The 27474-nt window shown below is 47.1% G+C and overlaps 1 protein-coding gene and 1 long non-coding RNA gene across 2 annotated transcripts in view; one reads left to right on the forward strand and one right to left on the reverse strand.

Annotated features, from left to right (window-relative positions):
• LOC121288496 overlaps positions 1-21408 on the reverse strand; it is a 98688-nt gene extending 77280 nt beyond the window's left edge. The window contains exon 1 of the long non-coding RNA XR_005945367.1: positions 21323-21408. This is a non-coding gene — a long non-coding RNA (uncharacterized LOC121288496). The remainder of the gene's footprint in view (positions 1-21322) is intronic.
• The window catches only part of LOC121288495 (transmembrane protein 114), a 133722-nt gene that overhangs the window by 81430 nt on the left and 24818 nt on the right, over positions 1-27474 (forward strand). The gene's annotated exons all lie outside the window — the stretch shown is intronic.

The following is a 27474-nucleotide window of genomic DNA, read 5'->3' on the forward strand; positions in this document are numbered from 1 at the left end:
GTTCCTCAGAACTTCTTAGTGTCATGTCATTCATTGAATACTTCCTTGTCAAATTACTCCTTCCAAAGTGTATCACCTCACATTTTTCAGGGTTTAAATTCCATCTGCCACTTGTCTGCCCATTTGACCATCCCATCTATATCTTCCTGTAGCCCAAGACACTCAACCTCACTGTTAACCACCTAGTTAATCTTTGTGTCATCCGCAAACTTACTAATTCTACCCCCCATATAGTCATCTATGTCGTTTATATAAATGACGAAAAATACGGGACCCAGCACAGAGCCCTGTGGAAGGTCACTGGACGCTGGCTTCCAGTCACTAAAGCATCCTTCTGTCATCACCCTCTGTCTCCTACAACTAATCCAATTTTGAATCCACCTTATCAACTTACCCTGTATCCCATGTGAATTTGCCTTCTTTATAAGTCTCCCATGTAGGACCTTGTCAAAGGCTTTGCTGAAATCCATATAAACCACATCAATTGCACTACCCTCATCCACATACCTGGTCACCTCCTCAAAAAATTCAATCAAATTTATCAGGCATGACCTCCCTCTGACAAAGCCATGCTGATTATCCCTGATCAAACCTTACCTGTCCAAGTGGAGACAGATTCTCTCCTTCAGAATTTTCTCCAATAGTTTCCCTAGCACTGACATGACATAGGTCTGTAGTTCCCTGGCTTATCTCTACGACCCTTCTTAAATAGAGGAACCACATTAGCTGTTCTCCAGTCCTCTGGCAGCTCCCCCGTGGCCAGAGAGGAATTAAAAATTTGGGTCAGAGCCCCTGTGATCTCCTCCCTAGGCAATCTGGAACACAAATCATCCGGACCCTGGAGATTTGTCCACATTTAAGCCTGCCAACACCTCCAATAGCTTGTCACTCCCTATATCAATTTGCTTAAGAACCTCGCAATCTCTTTCCCGAGTTCCATACCTTCATCCTCATTCTCTTGGGTGAAGACGGGTGTGAAGTATTCATTCAGTGCTCTACTGATGTCATCTGGCTCCTCCCATAGTTTGCCCCCTTGGTCCCTAATGGGCCCTACTCTTTCCTTGGTTATCCTCTTCCCATTGATATATTTATAGAATATCTTGGGATTTTCCCTACTTTTACCAGCCAGAGCTTTCTCATATCCCCTCTTTGTTCTGCTAATTGCTTTCTTAAGCTCCACCCTGCACTTTCTGTACTCCACTAATGCCTCCGCTAATTTGCTTCCCATGTACCTGCTAAAAGCCTCTCTTTTCCTTCTCATCGTAACCTGAATATTTCTGGTCATCCCACATGCCCCCCATTGCTCCTCTGTAGATTTCCCCACAAGTAGCGGTTCCCAGTCTACCTTAGCCAGATCCTGTCTTATTTTACAAAAATCCGCTCTCCCCAAGTCCAAAACATTCTTTTGCAACTTGTCTATATCTTTGTCCATAACAAGCTTAAATTGTACCATGTTGTGGTCACTATCACTAAAATGCTCTCCAACACCACCTCAGCCACCTGTCTGGCTTCATTCCCCAGAATTAGGTCCAGCATTGCACCACCCCTTGTTGGACCCTCTACATATTGACCTAAAAAGTTCTCCTGTACACATTTCAAGAAATCCACTCCATCCAAGCCCTTAACACTATGTCTATCCCAATTAATGTTGGGAAAGCTGAAATCACCTAATATAATTACCCTATTGTTATTGTTTTTACACACCTCCGCAAATTGTGCACATATTTGCTCCTCAATTTCCTGCTGACTATCTGGGGGTCTATAATAAACACCTAACAATGTGGCTGCCCCTTTTTTATTCCTAAGCTTTACCCACAAAGCTTCATTCGATGCCCCCTCCAAGATATCATCTCTCCTTACTGAAGTAACTGACTCAACTAATAATGCAACGCCTCCTCTTTTACCCCCTCCCCGTCTCGCCTGAATATTCTTTGGCCCAGAACGTTGAGCTGTCAATCCTGCTCCTCCCTCAACCACATCTCAGTGATGGCTACTATATCACAATTCCACGTGTCAATCCTCAACCTTAACTCATCCGTTTTACTTGTAATACTCCTGGCATTAAAATAGAGGCCATCCAGCCCTGCCTTACTCCCTTGAAACTTAATGCAGCTGTACTCTCTCTGAGTTGATTGTTTTATTGTATTATGATGTGTCCCTATTCCGCTAACATTCTGTGTCCCCTCCCCCTGCCAAATTAGTTTAAACTCCTCCCAACAGCACTAGCAAACCCGCCCGCAAGGATGTTAGACCCGCTCTGGTTCAGATGTAGATTGTCCTGCTTGTACAGGTTCCACCTTCCCCAGAAATGGTTCCAGTGATCCAGGAATCTAAAACCCTCCCTCCTGTACCAACTCTTCAGCCACGTATTTATCTGTGCTATTCTCCTATTTATGAGCCCACTAGCACGTGGCACTGGGAGTAATCCTGAGATTACAACCTGAGAGGTCTTGCTTTTTAGTCTACTGCCTAACTCCCTGAATTCTTGATGCAAGACCTCATCCCTCTTTCTACCTATGTCATTGGTACTAACATGTACCATGACCTCTGCCGTATCACCCTCCTCCTTCAGGATGCCCTGCAGCTGTTCATTTCATTTCCATCAATCTCCTTGTCCGTTTTCTCAGTCAGGAAAGAATTGGATGAAGAGAAGGGAGAACCACAAGAAGTGGTGACAGGAGAACACGCTGGAGTTAGACAGGCCAGGGAGCAGATGAAAGAGTAACACTTCTGGTGACCTGCACAATCCTGTTATCAGACTAGTCTCAAATATCCCCTCAGCATTAAGCATCTTTGATGCCCTTTATCATCCCCTGAATCCACACTAAAGAACATCGAAACTATTCACCCAACTTCTATATTATTGACTTTCCGAAATGCAGAACAAGAAGCCGTAATGAGAACAAATTATGAACTAATTTTACAAATGAAATGAATGTGTTGATTTTAATTCCAAACACCATGTGGTACTGAATGATTTTTTCACCCGATAGTGATCAATATCTCTGGGTGTCTTTCTTAAAAGATTTACAAACTCAATTAAACAGTTACAGGGATTACACAATAAATGGGAATATACTAAGAGGGTTAGATGAAGTGAGAGATCTTGGCGTACAAGTACACAGGTCCCTGAAGGCAGCAGTTCAAGTAGTCAAGGTTGTAAAGAATGCTCTCCTTCATTGGCAGAGGTATAGAATATAAAAGTAAGGATATAATGTTAGAATTGTATAGAACACTGGTGAGGCCAAACTGGAGTATTGTGTGCAGTTCTGGTCACCACATTACAGGAAAGACGTAATAGCTCTGGCGAGAGGGCAGAGGAGGTTTACAAGAATGTTGCCAGGGTTAGAAAACTGTAGCTACGAGGAGAGATTAGATAGGTTGGGGTCATTTTCCTGAGAACAAAGAAGGCTGAAAGGTGACTTGATTGAGGTGTACAAAATTATGAGGGGAATAGAGTGGACAGGATAAAATTGTTTCCCTTGGTGGAGAATTCTAGAACCAGGGGACATAGATTCAAGATAAGTGGCAGAAGGTGTAGGGAGGACATGAGGAAGAACTTTTTTGCGCAGAGGGTAGTGGGTGTCTGGAATTCGCTGCCCAAGTTGGTGGTAGAGGCAGAAACTCTAAACTCTTTTAAAAAGTACCTGGATCTGCACCTTAAGTGCTGTAAGCTGCAAGGCTACGGGCCGGGTACAGGAAGGCACCTGGGAGTCCTCGGGCTGGCATGGACAAGATGGGCCTAATGACCTCCTTCTGTGCTGTAACTTTTCTATGGTTCTAATTACTCCCCACATGGTTTCAGCAGAGATGGTGGAAGGCTGCTATTGCTCTTGTGGTACTCTTGAGTTGCTTGTGGCTCGTGACTTCTTGGTGTCCGAGTTTCTGAGGGTCCAGCAGTAGCACTTTGATTGTTGCTGATGCAGTCTGACTCAGCTGGCTTTCTGCTGGTTGCAATTGGTTGAGAGGGTAATAAGGAAGCAAACATGCTGACATCCTCAGAAAGGGCAGCAGATGTGTCACTGTCACTCCAATGGGGTTGGGGCTCACTTTTACTGATGTGCAGGAAAGCAGATTGCAGAACATAAGCAACACCTTGGAAGCCCCTACTCATTTGCTCCATCAGTCTATCCAAGGTGGATAATCTGCCTCACCAAGGCTGATGCCTGTCTCTGTTAATTTTGTACCTAGGGTCTTTACAACAGCCATTTGAGTTTCCACCAAAGCTGCAAACACAATGAACATGGATTCTTATTGTGATGACCTGGCTGAAGCATTCCTGGAGGTCATCATAACCCCCAAGTTAAGTTGCAGAGTGCTGAAACCACTACACAAACTGAAGTGAAATGAGCCACACTTTCAGCCGTGGTGCTGAAATGCTTTGGCAGCATTTAGACTGCCTGATACAACTGTTCGTATGTGACAAGGAGGTTCTTCTTTTATTGCTGGGCCCTTGCAATACTCATCTCTCTCCACCCCAGGGGGATGACCTCAGCCTCTGGCAAGTTGTCTCCTGGACTGTCCCTGCCATCTTGTGGTGCAGTAATTGGCTGGATTGGATTTGTCCTACTTCGTCCTACTTTCTGTGGGCAGGACATATCTGGACAGTTTCCCACATTGTCAGGGTAGATGCCTGTGTTGTAGCTGTGTATGAAACAGCTTGGCTAAGGCATGTGCGTCCATTTTGGAGGGGAGAGCAGGGTTGGGTGTTTGGGGGTGGGGGGGGGCGGTGGTGGAGTGGTTTGATTGTTCTCCTTTGATAGAACTCACTTAATTTTCTTCCACTAAAATCAACAAAGCAAAAATAACCTGTTATTCCATTCTGCACCTTGGATGTATGTCAGACATTGGCCACACTGTTCCAAATAGTGGGCTATTTTGTTTCCTGTGACATACTGTAATTATTTTATTATAAAATACACTAGATGGGGGAACACAGTGGCCTAACATTGGTGTCCATTGCCAGTATCACCATTGCAGAGAATTCTGTGCCAATATTTTTATCCAATGAATGAACCTGTCTGAGTAATAGATCTGGTAATCTATTCTGGAGACAAATCTCCAGAAACTAATGGTTTTCACCACATGTTATCAAAAGAGAAGTATAGATCCGTCAGTTGGACATCAATTATGTGGCAAGTGAATGCAATCTATTATCAGAGTAAAAATTCATCTTGGGCTGTAGCAAAGAGCGGGCAGTTTTCCATCTACCACCTGTTCTATGCTCTAGCCTATATTCAGCTCTACTGAAGTCAATGGCATTGAACATGAGACAGGGTGTAATGTGAGTGGCCAATGCGACACTGCCCAAGATGAATTTTTATCCCACTGAGGAACTTGACTGACTTAGTTGAATTTTTTGAGGAGGTTACTAACATTGCGGGTAGGGATGTTGTCAAATGGACTTCGGGTAGGTACTATATAATGTTCAGATTATAAACCAAATGGAAGCGTATGAAATTGAAGGTAAGCATGCAACAGAGTCAGTAATCGGTTGGGAGGTAGGGGACAGAAGCTGAGATTTTCTGTTCCTGCCCACAGTGGAGTTGCTGTGGGTTAGACTGGAAAATCCCAGTGAGAGATTTGGAATAAAGGATTTATTCTTTGACTGGCAGCTGATGTGACAACTGATATTCTCTAGGAATCTGCACTGGGGGGCTCACCTTTTCAGCATTTATGATAATGACTTGGATATAAAACTCTCTATTTCTTTATCTAAGTTTGCAGATAACACTAGGTTAGGATAGACAGCAAGTTGTATGAGTGGGAGGTTATAAAAGGACATATCATTATCTTGACTCCCTTCTCTCTCCCCTTGTCCAGTCCCTTCCCACCTACATCCGTGATTCCTCTGACACCTTACGTCACATCAACAATTTCCAGTTCCCTGGCCCCAACTGCTTCCTCTTCACCATGGACGTCCAATCCCTCTACACCTCCATCCCCCACCAGGATGGTCTGAGGGCCCTTAGCTTCTTCCTCGAACAGAGGCCCGAACAATCCCCATCCACCACCACTCTCCTCCAGCTGGCTGAACTTGTTCTCACACTGAACAATTTCTCCTTCAACTCCTCTCACTTCCTCCAAATAAAAGGTGTGGCTATGGGTACCCGCATGGGCCCCAGCTATGCCTGTCTCCTTATGGGGTATGTGGAACATTCCTTGTTCCAGTCCTACTCCGGCCCCCTCCCACAACTCTTTCTCCGGTACATCGATGATTACTTTGGTGCTGCTTCGTGCTCTTGTCGGGACTTGGAAAAATTTAATAATTTTGCTTCCAATCTCCACCCCTCCATCATTTTCATGTGGTCCATCTCTGACACTTCCCTTCCGTTCCTTGACCTCGCTGTCTCAATCTCTGGTGATAGACTGTCCACCAATATCCATTACAAGCCTACCGACTCCCACAGCTACCTTGACTACAGCTCCTCACACCCCGCTTCCTGTAAGGACTCCATCCCATTCTCTCAGTTCCTTCGCCTCTGTCGCATCTGTTCTGATGATGCTACCTTCAAAAACAGTTCCTCTGACATGTCCTCCTTCTTCCTTAACCGAGGTTTTCCACCCATGGTCGTTGACAGGGCCCTCAACCGTGTCTGGCCCATCTCCCGCGCATCCGCCCTCACGCCTTCTTCTCCCTCCCAGAAACATGATAGGGTCCCCCTTGTCCTCACTTATCACCCCACCAGCCTCCGCATTCAAAGGATCATCCTCCGCCATTTCCGCCAACTCCAGCACGATGCCACCACCAAACACATCTTCCCTTCACCCCCACTGTCGGCATTCCGTAGGGATCGTTCCCTCCGGGACACCCTGGTCCACTCCTCCATCACCCCCTACTCCCCAACCCCCACCTATGGCACCACCCCATGCCCACGCAAAAGATGCAACACCTGCCCCTTCACTTCCTCTCTCCTCACCGTCCAAGGGCCCAAACACTCCTTTCAAGTGAAGCAACATTTCACTTGCATTTCCCCCAAATTAGTCTATTGCATTCGTTGCTCCCAATGCGGTCTCCTCTACATTGGAGAGACCAAACGTAAACTGGGCGACCGCTTTGCAGAACACCTGCGGTCTGTACGCAAGAATGACCCAAACCTCCCTGTCGCTTGCCGTTTCAACACTCCACCCTGCTCTCTTGCCCACATGTCTGTCCTTGGCTTGCTGCATTGTTCCAGTGAAGCCCAACGCAAACTGGAGGAATAACACCTCATCTTCAGACTAGGCACTTTACAGCCTTCCGGACTGAATATTGAATTCAACAACTTTAGGTCTTGACCTCCCTCCTCCATCCCCACCCCCTTTCTGTTTCTTCCTCCTTCCTTTTGTTTTTTTCCAATAAATTATATAGATTTTTCTTTTTCCCACCTATTTCCATTATTTTTAAATATTTTTAAATCTTTTATACTCCCCCCACCCCCAATAGAGCTATACCTTGAGTGCCCTACCATCCATTCTTAATTAACACATTCGTTTAGATAATATCACCAACTTCGACACCTATGTGTTCTTTTGTTCTGTTGTCTGTGACATCTTTTGATGATCTGCTTCTATCACTGCTTATTTGTCCCTACAACCACACCACCCCCCTCCACCTCTCTCCCCCCACACAACCCCCTCCCCCCCCACCCCCTCCCCAACCTTAAACCAGCTTATATTTCACCCCTTCCTGGGATTCACCTAGTTCTGTCGAAGGGTCATGAGGACTCGAAACGTCAACTCTTTTCTTCTCCACCGATGCTGCCAGACCTGCTGAGTTTTTCCAGGTAATTCTGTTTTTGTTTTATAAAAGGACATAGTCTAACTATGCTTTTAGGTAAAATAATGACACATTGAGTTAAATATAGGGAACTGTGAAGTCCTCCACTTTGGTTCTGAGAAAACATTTTCTTGCTGATAAGAGACTAGGAGCTGAGATGGAGCAACAGAACTTAAATGTTCCTTATATGTGAATCATTAAAAACAAGTACACAAGTCCAAAAAGTAAGAAAAAATAGGCTGATGGAAACTTGGTCTTTATCTCAAGAAGATTAGAATTTAAAATTGAGTAACTGAAGCTTCATTTGTACAGTGCTTCAACCAGAATTCATCTGGAATACTGTGTTCAGACTTAGATACCAAACCTCAGGAAAGATATACCGGCCTTGGAACAGGTCCACTGCAGATTGCCCAGAATTATACCAAAGATTAAGGGCAAGATTTTCCCTTCAGCGGGCAGTGTGGCAGGCAGGCCTGGGAGCAGCCACGAAACAGACGGCCGCCTGCAATCCGGCTCCAACCACGATTTCACGCTAGCGGACCAATTAAGGCCTGCCCAGTGTGAAATGCGGCTCCACACTGGATAGGAAGAGCCATGTGGGTGCCAGGGCCTGTCTGCCACTGGGTCCAATGGCGACACAGGTGCCAGTTTAAAAGTGGACCAGGCAGTTCCTGGAAGGTTGCCATGGAGGACGTTCCCTGAGATGGACCTGAGTGCAGCTGGACATGGCAGGCAGGAGGGCATGTCGGGTGGTCACTTGGCCGCCTGCTTCTCTGATGAATGCCTCGTCATCCTCCTGGAGGAGGTGACTGCCAGGAGGGACCTGCATGTTCCCAGAGATGGGAGGGGGAGGCTACTGCACCTCACCAAGAGGGCATGGGAGGAGATGGCAGCACTGGTCAGCAGCTGTGACATGGTGCGACACTCCCGGGTGCAGTGCCGGAAATGCTTCAATGACTTGCTGAACTCAGGAAGGGTGAGTATCGTGATGGCATGGGTCAGTGTGCAGATGTGTTAAGGTCTGGCTGTTCCCCCATGGACCTCAGGGGTGCTAGAGTCTGGGTGCCAACTGTCAATCATGCCGGATGTTCTCCTTAGCTGGGGTTGGCCAGGCTGCAATGGCTCTGCAGGTACAGAGTGGACTAATCAATCCTCCTCTGTTGTTTCGGGAGAAGACAGCCCACAACAATATAGAAAGATCGTGGACTGGCGGAGGCCCCACTAGCCTCCTAATACTTTTGTGGTATCAGCAAGATGCCCTGGAGCTTGAGAGCCGGCATGGCCCACATGCAACCGGGCGTGGAGAGGTGGAGGTGCCTGATGAAGGTATGAGTGCAGTGCACAGAGGTGAGATTTTTGGCTTGTGCAACCATTCTAGTGTAATCTCTTCACTGACGTGAGCCTCGAACCTGGTGTCCCTGTTAATCATTAGAAGACGATGGCACCATGATGCAGATCTCTGTTCTCTCATCAGGGTGCCTGGCATGCACAGTGACAGAGTGATGACTTTAACTAATGACGAGACCTTCTCACTTTAAGCTTTACCAGCAGACATTTGATCTCAGGACCCCAAAGGGCCACCCCTGGCACCAGGCATCATTTGCACCTTTGTCACACTTACTCTCTGAAGCAGGCCCCAGCGCAGATACTAGCATCTCAGTGGGCATTAGAGTGGCAGTTAGTATACCAGTGCATATTGACAAGGGCACTTCACAATCGCTTGAGGTGCAGGCAGAGGCAGAGTGTGTCCTGGGCGTCGGCAGTCAGAGGACTGCTGGGGACCAGGATGATGCTCAATCAAAGGATGATGATGAACCTCTGGAGTCGTCCATGTACTGGAGATGCCAGATGCTGGATGTCCAGTCAGATATGTGGGAGGATCTGGCGGAGATCCATGAGGGTATGCGTGCCATGGACTCCATTATGTAGGAGTCCATGCGGAGTGTGAGCACTGCATTGACTGTCATGGCCAAGCGCACTGCCTCCTCCATTGAGAGTGGCGATTCTCATGGGAGGGGCAGCTCCAGGGGCAGAATGAGGGGTTCCTGGGGTTGTGCTGGGGCCTGCAAGCCCTCACACAGGCACTGGCCTCAGGTGGTCAGTGTCAGTGCGGGATATGGATGAGGCACCCAGTGTCCCAGCTAGATGCCTGTCCATCAATGATGAGCAGGGAGGTCCACAATGACCTTATGTTGGCGCATGAACTGTTGACTGTGCGGGCTCCTCAGGGCGCTTTGGATGATGGCAGCAGCTCCTCCACCTCTCTGCCAGTGACTGTGGCATCTGATGAGGCTGCAGCGACTGGGGAGATGCCAGCCGTGGCACTGGCCGCTCCCTCCCAGGCGATGCCAGCACAGGATCCACTGGCCAGAGGACAACTGCCAAGGTCATCAAGGCCAACAAGACAGCAGAGTCAGCAGGCTGTCTCCAATGCCGGTGCCAGCAAGGTGGGAGCACCAAGACATAGCACTCACAAACCTAAGTTAAAGGCACCATGAGCACAAGAAGGACATGTGATTTTATGTTCATTTTTATTAACTTTATGTATACTGGTCTGATGTTGAATACCAGAACCGTTCCTGTTAACATTATTGAATTGTCAGAATGACATAAATTATGTTTTTGTCTTCATGGCCTGAGTATGCTTCACCTTTTTATTTCATTGGTGCAGGGAACACTAGTATGTAATGCTAGACATAGGTGGCTCTGAACTTAATTGCACAAGCACTGAGTGTTCTGTGTTCAAACGAAAGGGTCATTTCAGACATCCGTGATGGAGGAGGCAGCCCTGGGTGTGCTTGAAGCTGATCTTTGGTAGCCTAGCTGAAAGAGCATTGGATCAAGGCATCCCTACCTCCCTGGAGGTTACTGAGGTCTGCCTCCATGCCCTCAGGGTTCTCCTCACCGGGCTCCTCTTCTGACTCAGTACTGGACTCATCCTCTGTGGCCTGTGCAGCTGTGTCAAGATCTTCTTCCGCCAACGGGTCCCCCCTTGCCCATGCCAGATTGTGGGAGAGCACAGCATGCAACCACTATCAGTGACACCCGCTATGGGGGGTACTGTGGTGCTCCTCCTGAACGGTCCAGGCATCGGAAGCTCATCTTGAGAAGACCGATGGTCCTCTCTACCACTGTCCTTGTGGAGGCATGACTTGTATAGTAACACTGCTCTGCCTCTGTTCTTGGATGGCGGAGAGGTGTTATGGGCCACCTCTTCAACGGATAGCCCTTGTCACCCCAGCAGCCATCCATCCAGCCAGGCTGGAGCACTGAAGAGCCTCGGCACCTGGGAGTGTCTGAGGATGCAAGCATCATGGGAGCTGCCTGGGTACCTTGCGCAGATTTGCACAATCAGCATCCTGTGGTCACACACTATCTGCACGTTCATGGAGGGGAAGCCCTTCCTGTTGACGATGGCATCGGGCTCACCTGCTGGCGCCTTGATGGCAACATGTGTATAGTCTATTGCACCCTAGACACGGGGGAACCCAGCAACACCTGCAAAGCCTCTGGCTCACTCAGCCTGGCTGGGCTCATCTGTACGGTAAAGAATAAAGGTCAGTACCCACCTGAACAGGGCCTTTATCACCAGCTTGACACAAGCGTGGACAGCTGATTGGGCGATTCTACACAGATCCCCCACCGACCCCTGGAAAGAGCTGGAGGCATAAAAGTTGAGGATCACTGTGACCTTCAGAGCCACTGGGGTGTCCGCCCATACAGTCGGAGCTGATCTCAGGCCCAATCATCTAGCAAATGGAGGTAATGGTCTCATTTGAGAGGCAGGGTCTCCTTCAGCATTGCACCTCAGACATTTTGAGGTAGCTGCTTCACTGTCTCCAAACCCTGGCAACAGGATAGTGGCATCTGCTGTGGCCCCTTCCGTTGGACTATCTGCTGGCCCTATGCCCCTAGTGCCTGTACCTCTCCTTCCACAGGCCCCTCTCCTGGAAGCTACATTGGGACACCTAGCCTCCTCCACCTTCCGCCCCTCTCTTCCTCCTCAGAGGAGGTGCCTTTAGCGGAGACCACAATCCCCATTACCAGGGTAAGGGAAGGCTGTCTGATACCTGGAATGGTCCACATGGTCTGAATCCGGAGGGGGCCTGGCAGACAGCAATGAGTCCTGAAATGAAGCTTGGAAATGCTAAGAATGAAGCCCCGAACAGAGATGAAGCTGCCAAGTGCCAATAAGCAACCAGCTGTAAACTATCTCCAAAACTCCTCACTATTCACACTGACAATGCTGCTGACCCTTTTTATTCCACCCTTGGATGAGGTTTGTGAAAATGCCAGCTAGCCACCTGCCTGTTTTGTCCGTGCGATGAGTAGATAATTGCACAGGGAAGGTAAAATCAGTCAATTGGATTGTTAATGGCCTTAAGTAGCTGCTTAATTAATGGCGGGCACCGTTCCCGCACCCACGTGCCCATCGAACGAAATATTGCACGATTGCCCGATGACGTTGGAATGCTCACCCGATGTCATCGCGCACTATTTTACTCCTGTTTGGGCCGAGCGCGTGCCTGCCCGCGGGACAAAATATTCTGCCTTAAGGGTGGAATTGTACCCCCCTCCCTCCCACCAGCAGGCATTGTGGTGGGCGGGGGTGGACAATCCTGTGGGACCGTGAAAAATCAGTTTCCCGACAGTGGGATTTGATGACACGAACTTACGGTCCCAACTGTTGTGGCAGGATAATGGTGTGTAGCCAATCCTGCCACAGGAGCCCTTTTGCATCCCATTGATGGGATCCAAATTATCCCTGACTGGAAATTCTCCTTCCCCTTGTCCAATCATTTCCCCCCTCCCCCTGCAGTTGGGATATCCACGGTGATCTGGAACATGTCCGGATCAACATGGTGTGCACTTGCTGGTTTGGAGGCTTGGGATAGATATCGGACGCTGGAAAAGATGGAGTACTCTGAAGCTGGTGGTTTCTTGAGCACCACGTGGACCATCTATTAGGTAGGCCATCACTCGGGTGGACTCTCCAGCAGGTGTGTGGCAGCATCAGGTTGTGTGGCATAGCAATGGTCTTCCTGTTGTGGGGGCAAGATGGGGAGGAAAGGGAAGAAGAGGTGGGGCAGGTGCAGAGGCCTAGAAAGGGTGGGGAATATTGGGTGTTGTAAGTGGGGGAAAGAATGAAAAGCTCCGGGGGTCTGGGATGGGTGAAGTGGTTTATGGAGCAGGAGAATGGAAAGAGCCGCAGAGGAGTATGGGCAGTGGCGTGATGGGGCAGTGTGCAAGTGTGAATGGGCAGTGTGGGGGTGTGAAGTGTGTGAACAGGCAGTGGGATGGTTTGTGTGAACAGGCAGTGAAGGGGGGTGGTGAATGGGCAGTGGAGGCATGTGGAGGAAGGGATCTGCTCTGTCAACTGCTGAGTCCTGGGGTGGTGCAAACTGAGGGAATACGTGATATGAAGGGATGATGAGGGTTAAAGGGGGCATTGGGATCCTGTAGGGTGGGAGGGCGAGGGTCCTGCAATGGTGGGTGAAGGGGCGCTAAGGGTTGTTGGAGAGTAGACAGAAATAAGTGTGGATTCTGGGGGTTGGTAGGACTGTGGAGGGGACATCTCAACAGTTAGTGGGAATGAGAGGGACGGTAATGTTAACCTGCACTGGACAAAGGGTGATTTATGGTGGTGGGGTGGGGAGGGTGGTGGTGGAGTGGTTCTATGTGACTGTGGTGAGGTTAAAGGTAACACCAGGAGGGTCAATGGTTATGAGTTGGCTGGGATGGGGTGGGGGTGGTGGCTGCAGGGGAAGGGAAAGGGTGTGGGCAATGGGGGTAGGGTGAAAAGTATTGGACAGCACCTCAAATGTCACTAGCACCATGGCCGCTCAACTATCCTGTACCTCATGGTGGAGATATCAAGAGGCTGGACGGGAGTTGGGTCATTGGGTGGGCGGAGCTGCAGGTTAGCTCAACTGAACAACTGAAGGGGAGCCCCAGCATGTAGTACTGCCAAAGCAAAGGCTTGGGAATCTAGGAGGGTATGAATGGCAAAGGGACAGCATGCACAGGAGGCTTATTGCATATGGCTGGCAAGGGCCCTGGCAAAGATCGATGCCTCCCTGTGCACACATGCTTCTGGGGGACACAGACCCAGTGTGGGTTGTCTGGCTGTATATAGTGGGTGAGCACAGGCTTATCAACTGGGAAACACAGGCCTTCTAAAAATACAAGTGACTATTTATTTACAAAATTGAACAATGATCGGTGAACCCTTGCAACCACATGTGACATCAGGACTTCTTAATTTTTTTTTGCCTGCCACTGCGTCTAGGTGCTATCCTGACATTTGCAGCAGGGATGGAGGCAGCCTGTTGACCTTGGCTTTGGCAGGCATATTGAGGCCTGGAGGGCCCTGGCTTACTTTGGGTCTCTTGCAGGTGCACCCTCTGCGGTCAGAGGCTGAAGCTGATGGGGGTCACAGACAAAAGGGGATTTTAAAGGGCCGCACAACCTCCAAGAGCCCTGAGTGGAGCCCCAGGGAGTTTACCTGCTGCTTCTCTTCTCTTTGGGTGTCTGAGGGCCCCTCCCTGACTCTGAGGATGAGGGGCACCTGAATGGAGGTTGAGGTGCCCTATTACCCTCTTACGTAGCCCCAGCGAAACTCCACCCATGGATACTGCAGTGGAGTGTCGCTCTGCACACATCTCCATCAGAAACTGGGCATTCTATTGGACAGGGGTCTCCACGGCATCTGCTACCCTCCCCATATAGACCTCAAAGCGCACGCATGTCGATATAACTTCAGACAGCAGGCGGACAGACACCTGTGCCTCACGTGCCACTCTGTTGAATGCCTCCAACACCTCTGCCTGATGTTCCCCCACCTCCTGCTGCATCTCAAGTATCTTGTCCAGGACCATTCCGAGAGGCTATCAATCATCGGACTAGGACTTTGCAGGGGCTTCTTCCCCAGCAATCCCAAGTGCCAGTCAGCTTGGCTACCCCTGCCTCCTCCTGCTGCAGAAATGTGTCTGTGGTGACTGCCAGATTCCGAGACCCTGCCTGAACTAGTTCTTGTACCCACCGAGGTGTGTCTCTGGGCTGGTGGAGGGTGCAGATGGCTGCTGTGTCAGCTCTACAGGTGCAATCTCGCCATTGCAATCTCATCATTCTCGCTCCTCTGCGGCTGGAGCTGCTGGTGGAGTCAGGTTCAGGGACTGGCTTCACCCTGTCCCTGCTGGCACCTGCAATTGCGAGGAGAGAGTGAGTGACTGCATGGGCTGCCTCCAACAAGGCACCACGCATGACCCTTGGGTTTCTAGGTAGTCATTAAACATTGTTCCTTACTAGATGGAGGCCGGACACTTAACTCACTGTCTCCACATACCTGGTCCTGATCCTTCCCTGCCAGCTCGGCAGCCCTATCTTCGTATGGCGTGAACTGCCTGAGTTAGCCATGCCCCCTCCCGTCTCCCCTCTCTTGCACTTGTGCAGGTCAAGTTGGTGCACAACAAGGAGAGAAGATGGTTTGAGAGCACTTGGGATGCAGGTAGCGTATATACGCTGCCAGTCGACAGCAGTAACCCACTGGCTCCTCTATGTCATGTCATGTGAAAGATGCACGGCAGTTAGTCCACTGGGGTTCTTTGGCAGCACCCTCCAGAGTGGTGAGCTCATTCAGATAGAAGGATAAGGCACGAGGAGGCATGGCATCAGCTGTGTTTGTTGGTTCCCTCTACATCAGACCAACACCCACTCCCCTCGTCCCAGTTACCACTGCGAGGGAAATTTGAGCAGTAGAGGGTTCACTTATCCTGGTGCTGCAGAGGAGGTTGTTCATCCTTTTCCTGCATTGCAGGGCTGTCCTCTGGTGTATTGTTCGCTTTCACCACTCTGGCAACTGCCTCCCATGGTAAGAGTCGGGTGGGCCTCCACCTTCCATTGTATTCAGCAGGACTCCCATGGATGCATCACTGACTCTTTGTGCCAATGCTGCCAGGGTTTTCCCTGAGCCATTTCCTGGACCGTAGTTTAGAGTGAGATAGAGCTGCAGCTGTCTGGGTTCCTTTTAAATATAGTGCCCGGATATGATGGCGGGATGCAGGCTTGTCCCGCCACCAATAAGGTTGGGAAGACCACCCCCTCCCCACCCCCCACTGCATAATTAATGAGCCCAGCGTTATGAGATTTGGCTTGATTTCCTGCTGGGCTCAGTGGAAGGAAATACTCCCGTTTCCAGCCCCTGCCATGGGACTGAAGCCCGGAGTGGAAAATCCCAGCCTAAATTACTGGGAGAGGCTGCCTAAACATGGCTTGTACTCCCTTCAATATGGAAGCTGAAAAGCTGATCTAATTGAGGTTCTGAATGAAAGTGGGATCTGATAGGGGAGGTACAGCGAAACTATTTCCTCCAGAACAAAGTGGCATAATCTTAAAATTAAACCTAGGCTATTTAGCAGGGGAGGGGTGTGATGTCATATTTCGACCATTGAATACCACAGATATCAGGAAGGTCCTACAAAGAACAAGCAATAGGCCTGGCAGATTACTGTCCAAACAGTGAAGATGAAATTCCATCCCCAAGTTAGGTTCAGTTGTGATGTTGCTTGTTGCCAACTCATCTGCTGACACTTTGTTTTTATTGACATAAATGTGCATTTGGGCATTGTACGAGTGTGCTGGTATCACCTGATAAAAAGGACAAACATCATGCCTGGGATTTCCCGGCCCCATTGCGGGTGGGACCCGCTGCGGGCAAGGCCGCGCCCCAGCTAGAAGTCCATTGACTTGCGGGGGGACCGAAAAATCCCAGCAGCGGGCGGGTGCGGAAAATCCTGCCCCATGAGTCAACACCTTCGCAAAAATAAGCGAGAAGATTGCAAAAAAAAAAATCAAATCTCTTTAGTGCAAGTTGAAAAATAAACTGATAGCTCAGTCATGCAAATTAAATAAACCGAGCAGTCAAACCCCTATTAATAGGATAATAAAATTAATATTTAAAAAATACTGGAGGTCCTCTGAAGTTTGAGAGATGAAAGTTCAGCTGCCTGTGGTAGCAGGGAGAAAGTAGATTTGAGTGGGAGATTTCAAAAAAGTCCTTGGCAATTATTTTTGAAAAGTAAAAGGATCAACTCTTGTCAACCTAATTTTAAAACTATTGGTTTGATTTGACAATGTTCCCTTCAGTTCACAATTTTGACTTTTTTGTGATAATCATGAATTCATTTTGTTTTGTGTGTCATGGCCATGCACACACTGAATTGAAATATGACTCACTCTCCCCACTAAACTGCAACTAAAGAACTTTGTTCTCTTACATGACTAGATTGGGTTCAGATTCAAGGACTGAAGAGGAAGAGCAATCTTCAAACAATCTTTCCTCGAATTAAGATGAAAATGACTTGAAGGTTGCAAGCTAACAAATAATAATAGAACCTACATTTTGTTTACAATTGATGTAATCTTGCCTAACCAATGATTATTATGGACCTGAAATAATGCCCATAGCTCCAGGGAGAGATCATTGGCATAACCTGTGAAATGGTGGTGATCTGAGAGTTACTGTATTGACTTCAGATGCAACTTCTGCCTCTTACAAGGCAACTGATGCACATGATGTGGATGGGAACACTCAAAGCTGGGATTTCTTGCTCTTATTCCTCAAATAGGACCTGGTGTTTGATTGGCAGCCAGAATGCCACTGAGTGGAGATCTACCTGCTTCCACAAGGATATGTGTGGACCCGATTGATGACTAGCATGGATCCTTGAAAGAACTATTTTGTCTAATTAGATTGGAGCTTTTGCAGGGGTCAGAGCAAGGGCGAATGTTTAGGCCTGGACAACCACAACCTACTCTCATCATGGTGCAAGTGAGACTAAGAGATGTGCCTGAAGTGGTGTTTGTACTTGCCTGCTAATCCCACAAGCTCTACAGCAGTTAAAACTGCAGAACATCAGCAGGCAAAGTTCCAACTAACTGCTGGGATAGCATACTGATGAATTGTGGGGTCTCTTTTTGTGGATACCTCATATTTGCCAAAAGAAAATGGCAGTTTGTCATATGAACAGGTTTGAATTAATATTTAACATATTGCTATAGCAGGTTTCTACTTTTAGCTAAAGTTGACCATGCATGTTGAGTTTTTAAAATTTCATGTGGCAGTTGCTGACAGATTTATTATTCATTTGTGGGATGTGGGCGTTGTTGGCTGGGCCAGTATTTATTGCCCATCCCTAAATGCCCTTGAGAAGGTGGTGCTGAGCTGACTTCTTGAACAGCTGCAGTTCCTGTGGTGTAGGTACACCCACAGTGCTGTTAGGAAGGGAGCTTCAGGATTTTGACCCAGCGACAGTGAAGGAACACCGATTTATTTCCAAATCAGGATGGTGAATGGCTTGGAGGAAAACTCCCAGGAGGTGGTGTTCCCATGTGCCTGCTGCCCTTGCCCTTTTAGATGGTAATGGGTTTAGTGGTCATGGGTTTGGGAGGTGCTGCTGAAGGACCCTTGGAGAGTTTCTGCAGTGCATCTTGGAGATCGTACACACTGATACCTTTGTTAGGTGGTGGAGGGAGTGAATGTTTGAGGAAGGGGTGCCAATCAAGCAGGCGGCTTTGGCCTGGATGTTGTCAAGCTTCTTGAGTGTTAATGGAGCTGCACTCACTCAGGCAAGTGGTGAGTATTTCATCACACTCCTGACTTGTGCCTTGCAGATGGGTGGACAGCACTGGGGAGTCAGGAGGTGAGTTACTCACCACAGGATTCCTAGCTTCTGACCTGCTCTTGTAGCCACAGTATTTATATGGGTAGTCCAGTTCAGTTTATGGTTAAGGGTAACCCCCAGGACGTTGATAGTGCAATCTGATAATACTATAGCAAAGGAAACAGGGCAAGCAACTGTATATCTCCTTAACCAGTCAGTTTGTAAGTGTAGAGTGGGTGATAACAATGTCAAATCAGGTACAGGAAGAAGAAATGAAAAATTGGATTAAGAGAAAGAAAGAAAAGACAAACGTTAAAAAAAGTAAACATGCAAAATTAAAAAAGAGGTGCTGGAAATTCTCAGTAGGTCTGGCAGCATCTGTGCAGGGAGGAACAGAGTGATATTTTGAGTCCAATAGGACTTCTTTGGAGCTCAAAGAAGAAACTCTCAAAACGTTAACTCTGTTTCTCTCCACAGATGCTGTCAGACTTGAGTTTTTCCAACATCCTGCTTTTATTTGAGGGGCAGAATATTTCTCTCATTGGGCCTGCGGCGTCCGACCCAAATGATCAATATTTCGGTCGGCAGGCGTGTGCGGGAGTCGGCAGCGCACTTGCTGACAATTAAATGGCCTGTTAAGGCCCTTAATCAATTAATTGAGTGGAATTTTTCACTGCCTGTCCAACTGTTCTTTGGTGAGTGGGCAAAAAGGCCAAGCGACCTTGGCATTTTTGGCAAAACCTCATCCATGAGCAGGATGAAGTTTCAACCAGCGATTAAAAAAATTATAACTTTTTACACTCCTATTTAACATGTCCCTGCTCATGTGGCAGTTGCATGAAGGGACGTTTTCATGATTTCAAATATCTTTACTTTTATGGTTAAAAATCTTCAGCCCCCTGAGACAGTTCTGTGCCTCAGGGGGCTTTCACTGTGCACACCCACGAACTTCCAAGCTTGCCCTCCACCTGTCCCCACCCCAGCAGCACTGAGCGCCTGTAATGTGAAATCGCGGTTGGGGCCCGAATGCAGGCAGCGGTCGGCCACCAAGAGCAAAATTCTGCCCCAGATCTCCAGCATCCGCAGTATTTTGCTTTTATTCTGCAAATTTTTTAATACATCTTTAAAATCTCCAATGACAATTAAAACCTGAAGGTATGAGACTTCACATTTGTAATAGTTAATTTTCAGAAGAGAGGCTGATTGACAGTCATTAATACTTATCACAAATATCCCCATCCTCAAAAAGTGGGGGAGCCCTACAAATCAGTACAAAAGACAAGGCTGAAGCATTTGCAACAATCTTCAGCCAGAAATGCCAAGTGGACTTGAACTTGGCTTCCTTCTGAGGTCCCCAGCAACACAGATGCCAGTCTTCAGCCAATTTAATTCACTCTATGTGATAAAGAAATGGCTGAAGGCCAGGTCAGCAGCTTGGAATTCTGCAGTGAGTAACTCACCTCCTGACTCTACAAAGCCTGTCCACCACTTACAAGGCACAAGTCAGGATGGAACACTCTCCTCTTGCCTGAGTGCAGCTGCAATAACACTAAAGAAGCTTGACTCCATCCAGGACAAAGCAGCCTGCTTGATTGGCATCCCATCCACCACCTTCAACATTCACTCTCTCCACCATGGATACACGGTGGCAACAGTGTATACCATCTACAAGATGCGCTGCAGCTTTTCACCAATGCTCCTTCGTCAGCACCTTCCAAACAGTGACCTCTACCACCTAGAAGGACAAAGGAGCAGACACATGGGAACATCACCACCTGCAACTTCCCCTCCAGGCCACACGCCATCATGACTTGAAATGATATCTCTGTTCAGTCACTGTTGTTGGGTCAAAATCCTGGAGGTCCCTTCCTAACAGCACTGTGGGTGTACCTACATCACATGGATTGCAGAGGTTCAAGAAGGCAGCTCACCACCACCCTCTCAAGGGCAATTAGGGATGGGCAATAAATGCTGACGTTGCCAGTGACGCCCACATCCCGTGAAAGAATAAGAAAAAGGATACTTGGAGTTGAAATGATGACTTAATTTTCTGTGGGGAGTTTAGCTAGTATCTATTGTGCAAGTACAGGAACTTCACGCCACTCAATGAATTTCAATAGTGAGACAGACAGTGAGAAACTCTTTCTGCATAGATAATAGTGGAGCAGCACAACTGGAATAGCAAATTAAGATATGCATGAATCTGCCCTTTGCTTGAACTTGCTGTACAATTTGGATCTAAACACTGGTGAGCGACATTAACTTCACTATTATGTTGAATGCACATTCTAGCCCAATGTCTCACAATTGTTACATCCCTCTGTTGGGATGTAAAGCCTTGTTTTAAACTGCTGAAATTACCTTTAACCACCAGACCACCGTGTCCCATTGGTAGTAGTTGGGTGGAAAAATATTCAAAACATTATCTTTCCTAACCTTTCATCTATCTCAATTTTGACTTGAGATTACAGTGTGCAAGTGTTAGAGCAAGCAAAAAAAATTCCCTTTCCTGCTACATCAAAACAAATGCAATCATGTTTATTTTAAAATAGGTTAACACTGCTTAAAATAGAGGGCAAAACAGCTTTGTATGAATATATCCAGCACTTGTTATTTCAAAGCCTTGAGAGACCAAGCCTGAAGCTTTTAGTTTTATTATTTGCTCAGGTAAAGGTTTGTAATTACATCCCAATCCAATGCATTTGTGCTATCTGCGGGTTAATAACTCGTTCAACAAGACATCTTCCCACAGGATTTGTATTACGTGGCATCTGAAGAAACTTCTGTAGAAAAATCAATCAATGCCCATTATTTGGTGTACAAGCCATTTATTTTGCTTAAGCTAAGTTTTAAAAAAAATATCCCCTTCATTGCAATGCAACTTAGGGACGGGAGTTTCTACCTTGGTCAGTCGCGGCGGGCAGGCCCCAGAGCGGTCGCAGAACCAATCACCGCCCCGCGTTCAAACCCTGATCGCACATTCACGCGGGCTGGACAATTAACGGCCCGCCCGCCCGAATCACATGCTGCATCGCGGAGCACCGCTGGGGCTGGGGCGGGGGCGGGAGGAGAGCGAGTGCGGAAGTTTGCGCGTGTGCGGATGCGCACACTGAAAGCTCCCTGAAAGCATAGAGCTGCCTCAGGGAACTGAAGATTTTTAAAAACAAAAATAATGAGTTGAAAAATGTGAAAAAAAACATGCCCTTCATGTGACTCTGTCACATGAGCAGGGACATGCTATAAATGAGATTCAAACATCATTTTATTTTTAATTCCTGTTAGAAACCTCATCCCTCCTGTGGATGAGGTTTCATAAAAAAATCCAAAGGCCACCTGACCGATTTGCCTGCCCGTCAACTGTAAAGTTGGATGGGCCACGAAAAAGTGCATTTAATTATTACTTTAATGGCCTTAATAGGCCTATTAATTGTCAGCGGGCGCACTGCCGACTCCCACGCCTGCCCACTGACCGAAATATCATGCGAGTGCGGGATGACGTCAGAATGCTCGCCTGACATCATCGCGCGTCATTTTATGCTCGAGTGGTTCTGGCACGTGCCTGCCCACTCAGCGAGAAATCCTGCCCTATGTTACTGGTTTTGCCCTTGCATCAGTTACAGTTAAGGAAATAGTTTTAATACAGGTGCTGTTTCCAACAACATTGGCTAAACAATGTAATAATGCAGCTCAGATAAAGTGAGGCTGTTGAGTCATCTATCACAGGAACATGCTCCATTTCTTGGTCTGATATTCAAAATTATCTTGCTATTCAAACCAGCCTTGAGCCACTTCAAACAATGAAAATAGAAGTCATGTCAATCAGCAAATGGAGCAACAGGAAATACTGAAGAGAAATTATCCTGAAGTTCTAAGATAATTGAAGTCATGAAGACAATTAATTTAAAGTGATTCACTCATTGTCTCTAGAGCTTTGCTTTAATTAGTCCAAGATGAAATAGAGTGTTCACCTCAGACTGTAGGGGGTTTATCTGCCTATAAAACCACATGGAGATGATAGCCCCCAAGTGGGTATTTTGGACTAGTTCTAGGAAAACAAGTCTACTTTTACAACAACATTTGTTTTGGTGGGAAATAACTGATATAGTGTAAGTGCCAGAGACTTGGCTGAGAGCCTTGATTACTAGTTGGATAAAAAGGGGATTTTGTTGACCCATGCATGGCAGGAGCTCCCTGCGTTGAAAACTTAGGGTAGGCTACTTGAATGTTGCAATAGTTGTTCCTTCCTCTAATATTAATAGGCCACTAACACAGATTAAGAAGGTCACTCACAAGTGAAAGCACAAGAGCCCAAAGGAAGACTGTCAACAAGAGTTGATGCACTCTCATAAATCTCTTATGGTGATCTCTCAGGTGAAGTAATATAAGGTAAGTTAATACTAATACTAATAGTAAGTCAATAGTAATTTTTGTACCCATTTCTGATGGGCCCATCAACTGTGATTAAAAACAGAAGCCAAATATTCCAGAATCTTCTGAGAGCTATCAATTGAAGCATTGTGCAAAGCCATTATCCTTTTGCACCTACTTTTTAATTGTGTCTAAGCTGTATGGTATAGTTGTTTCGGAGGTGAAGACACCACCCAAAGATACAGCAAACATCCAGACTGTTAGATGGTTTCCCTGTGGGATCAGCAGCTGTTGGTACAAATGGCAGTTCTGTTTCCCTAACAGGCATGCATCAGCTTCTTTCTCCTTCAAATAAAGAGTACACTGTGGCCAGCTGCACAATGAAGGCATCATGACTGCTTGTTAGATAATGGCCATTGACATATGTACAGTATTCAGGCACAGACTGAAATTTTACAGGCTTGGCTGGCGTCCTGCTGCTGGGGCGGAAAGCAGGAGGCAACCCCATTTAAGCTGGTGGTGGGGCCCAGGGAAGCACATTCCCAGCCCAATCAGAGGCCTGGCAGCTAGAGGTGGCCAGCAGTGAGGCTGCAGCTGGGAAGGGGGAATCTCAATGACTAAAGAGCGTTAAATGAGGCTGGAGGATGCCAGGGTCAGGCAGCAGGCCCTGTGATCATGGTGTGGGGGGTGGGGGCGGGGTGGTTATTCTCAGTATTCGGGGCTGACCATTATCTTTTGGGATGGTGGGAAGGGGAGGGAGTGGGGTGAGCTAGACCCCTGTGAGTCATTAAGTGCCCAAAAAAGGAAAACGCCCACCCCCTCAGAACTCACTTGGAGGCCACCAGGTTTCACTGTGCAATTTTCCCTTTGGCAGATAAAATGCTGACAGGAGGTGGCCCTTAATTGGCTGGATTGAGCTCCAGATGGGCAGCCAATCTGCCACCTTTCTCACTGCTGGCTAGAAGATGTGGGCATGCCCCCAATGCCTTCCTAGACAATTTTTCCTGCCTCCCTGCCCGTCACCCAAGACCTAGTAAAAGCCTGGCCACAGTGACTGAATGCAAACTCTCTGTTCATGGATGCTTTGTGTCCGGTACAAACAGCTCTGTAGCCCACTTGCTGTACACCCTAGCACACCTAGAGAAAGCTGTGTTTCATGTCCAACTGGCCATTGGGTTCACTCAAGTCAAAGCAATTTTGGCGAAAAGCCACATAAACCCAAAAAAAGCACGTAAACTATGTGGTGGGGGACCCAGCTACAGTCACAGGACTCACGCAGATTTTTAAAAAAAGCTATAATGCCACGTTGAAATGAGGCTTTGAACGCTGATGGTGCAATATTACATTTCGGCCACAAATCAGTTGATGGAAACTTGGATGCCCTGTTGCAGGAGGACCTGGTTGATTTTCAACTTGCACCCACTGTCTGCAAGTCCTGCATTGCTGGTCGTGCCTCACATAATTGGTGCTGGCATTTATCTCAGAAACTGTCATTTTTGCTCTCTGTAGTAAACTTATTTTACAGATTAACAAAAAGAGAGTTACAAATATCAGGATGAGAGTTCAGTAGGTATGTTACGTTTTTGCATTGAACCAAAATATAAAAGCCATTTTACAACATAGCTCCCCACTGATTGCAACTTTCTATAACATGTGTGCGATCAAGCAGTGTCAAAGCAGTCTCGCAATGGTTAGAAAAATTGAATCGCTTTGAAATTGGGAACAAGAAACTCCAATTTCTGTATCAAGACAATGTGAAAACTGCATGGCTTTGATGCAGAAACCACATCGTGACTGGCCAGCAGTTTTGTACAATGGGTTCAGTTGGAAAAAGACCTGGTTTAATGCTATTGTCACCTTATTGTACTGCAGTTTCAATGGAGGAGAAGTTTGGATTTGGACTAATTTTTTGGACTAATTTTGGAGTAAACTAATGTTGAACATAACCTAAAATAATCTGAATTCATTCTTTAAAAAAAGTCCTAAAAGAGTACACACAGAGACTGAACTGTTTCCCATTTGCCTCAGGCTTCTTTGTGTGATATTTCCTTCCAAACCTCTCAAGCACTCAGGGAATTAATATTCAAGCAGCCTTCTCCAGGCAAATGCAAGTTAATAAAAAAGAACCAAGAATGTCAATTGCTGCAAACAATGATTCTGATCAAAACATTGAGAGAAAATGAGATTCTTCACTCTATGTAACATCTCTCCATTCTTAACAAAAGTAAAATTACTAGGAATAATATACATATTACATCTTAATTCTATTTATCTATTGCGTGCAATAAAATAAAACATCACTATTATAATTCTGATAATTAAGTTATTTCATTATAAAGTTTGAAAGTATCTAGGAATGAGGAAAAAGCTGTCGACTATATCTCATTATTCACATCAACGTTCTGGACCTGAATAAAAATGTTCATTTCCTTAGGGCTTTCATGCCTATCTTCCATCTGTTAGGAACTGGAGTAGGTCATTCAACCCTTCAAGCCTGCTCTACCATTCAATTAAATAATGGCAGATTCTTTTTACTTTCTTTATGGGCCAGAAGTGTTCCTCTGGGCACACAAGGAAACTTTGGGCCTGTCCTGCCTTCGGAGAGCATTTACTTTGTGCTGGGGACCATTGAGACCTCATGCTGCCCAATCAAAATAGCTGGACGGCTGCTTCCTGCTGACATCCTAGCCATTTAGTTGAGAAGTCAGCGAGAAAGCTTGATTCGCTGCTTGTGGACTTGAGCGTTAAAAACAAGCCCATTTTGTCTGTGTAATGTTAGGCCTGATAGTTCACATTACCTTTGAACTGAAGTGTTCAGTTCTCTTTTGACTTCCATTACCTTGCTACTCATGTACCATAATTGGAATGAAGTTTGGTTCATATTGCTCAATAAGTTCAATGGAATTTATTTCACTCTGAATCAATATCAAAAGTGCCTGCGTAAAATCCCGCCCAAAGTTTACAGAGGTTAGAGTACAGGAAAGTGCTAGAATAATCAAGGCTGGGATTTTCCATGCCGTTGGCATGAGGCGTGTTTTTTGCTGTGAGGAGGCAATATGGAGAGAAGTCATACCTTGGACTCATACCTAGCACAAATGTTGTTGGAGGTCAGTCATCTCAGCTCCAGGACATCACTACAGGAATTCCTCAGGGTAGTATCCTAGGCCCAGCCATCTTCAGCTGTCCTTCACTCCACCATAAAGTCAGAAGTGGGGATGTTTTCTAATGACCGCACAATGTTCAGCACCATTCACAACTCCTCAGATACTGAAGCAGTCCATGTCCAAATGCAGCAAGACCTGGACAATATCCAGACTTGGGCTGACAAGTGGCAAGTAACATTCACACCACACAAATGTCAGGCAATGACCATCTCCAACAAGAGAGAATCCAACCATCACCCCTTGATGTTCAATGGCATTACCATCGCTGAATCCCCCACTATCAACATCCTGATGGTTACCATTGACCAGAAATGGAACTGGACTAGCCACATAAATACTGTGGCTACAAGAGCAGGTCAGAGGCTAGGAATCATGCAATGAGTAACTTGCCTCCTGACTCCCCAAAGCCTTTTCATCATCTACAAGGCACAAGTCAGGAATGTGATGGAATACTCCACACTTTCCTGGATGAGTGTAGCTCCTACAATACTGAAGAAACTGGACATCTTCCATGGCAAAGCTTAATTGGCACCATATCAACAAACATTCACTCTCTCCACCACTGATGCACAGTAGCAGCAGCGTGTAACATCTACAAGATGCACTGCAGGAAGTCACCAAGGCTCCTTAGACAGCACCTTCCAAACCCACGACCACTACCACCAAGTCACTCACCATCCTGACTTTGGAAATATATCGCTATTCCTTCACTGTCACCGGGTCAAAATCCTGGAACTCCCTTCCTAACAGCACCGTGGGTGTACCTATACCACATGGACTGCAGCGGTTCAAGAAGGTAGCTCACCACCACCTTCTCAAGGGCAACTAGGCCCAGCCAGTGAAGCCCATATCCCGTGAATGAATTTAAAAAAAGGCCAAAAATCGGTTTCACAATGTTGTGAAGCCAGTTTGCAATTGTCTGCTCCGCCTGCTGATGGCAGACCATGTTTCCCACCATCAGACGTCGGGAACCTCATTGTAATAAATCAGCATAAGGCCAGCCCACCGGACTCATCCTCCCCACTAGCTAGTCCACCCATGTTGCAGGAAAACACACCGACGTGTTTCACAACAGCATGCACTTGGCGGGCTGCACTTCGCCCAGGACTTGAAGGTTTGTTTCCCTACCTTGCTTCAGTTGCAGTCATCAGCACCAGGCTTCACAGACAGCACCACGTGACTTTAGTGGGGCTCAAGGGTCGGTCTCTACCTACCAGGCTAATCATATGTGGGTGGCTTTTCAATGAATGCAGGGAAAAGTCATGCTTGGGGAAGGGGGAGAAGTGGCCTCAAGTAAGGGAAGAGGCTGCAGAATGAGAGCTGTACTGGGGAAAGAGGGTATCCCATGGGGCACATGTTGATCTGTGAAAGTGCCTCAAGTTGCTGAGGGCTGAGGAGGCAGTCTCCAGAGGAGATGAGGCCAGTTGAAGATGTGAAGGTATGTGTGAGAGAATGGATGGTGATGTCTCTTGAGCTGGCAGTGAGTGAGATGCCAGTGAATGTGTGATGGGCTTGATCGCGT

Source organism: Carcharodon carcharias, chromosome 15 (assembly GCF_017639515.1).
Source record: "Carcharodon carcharias isolate sCarCar2 chromosome 15, sCarCar2.pri, whole genome shotgun sequence".
Lineage (NCBI taxonomy): Eukaryota > Metazoa > Chordata > Chondrichthyes > Lamniformes > Lamnidae > Carcharodon > Carcharodon carcharias.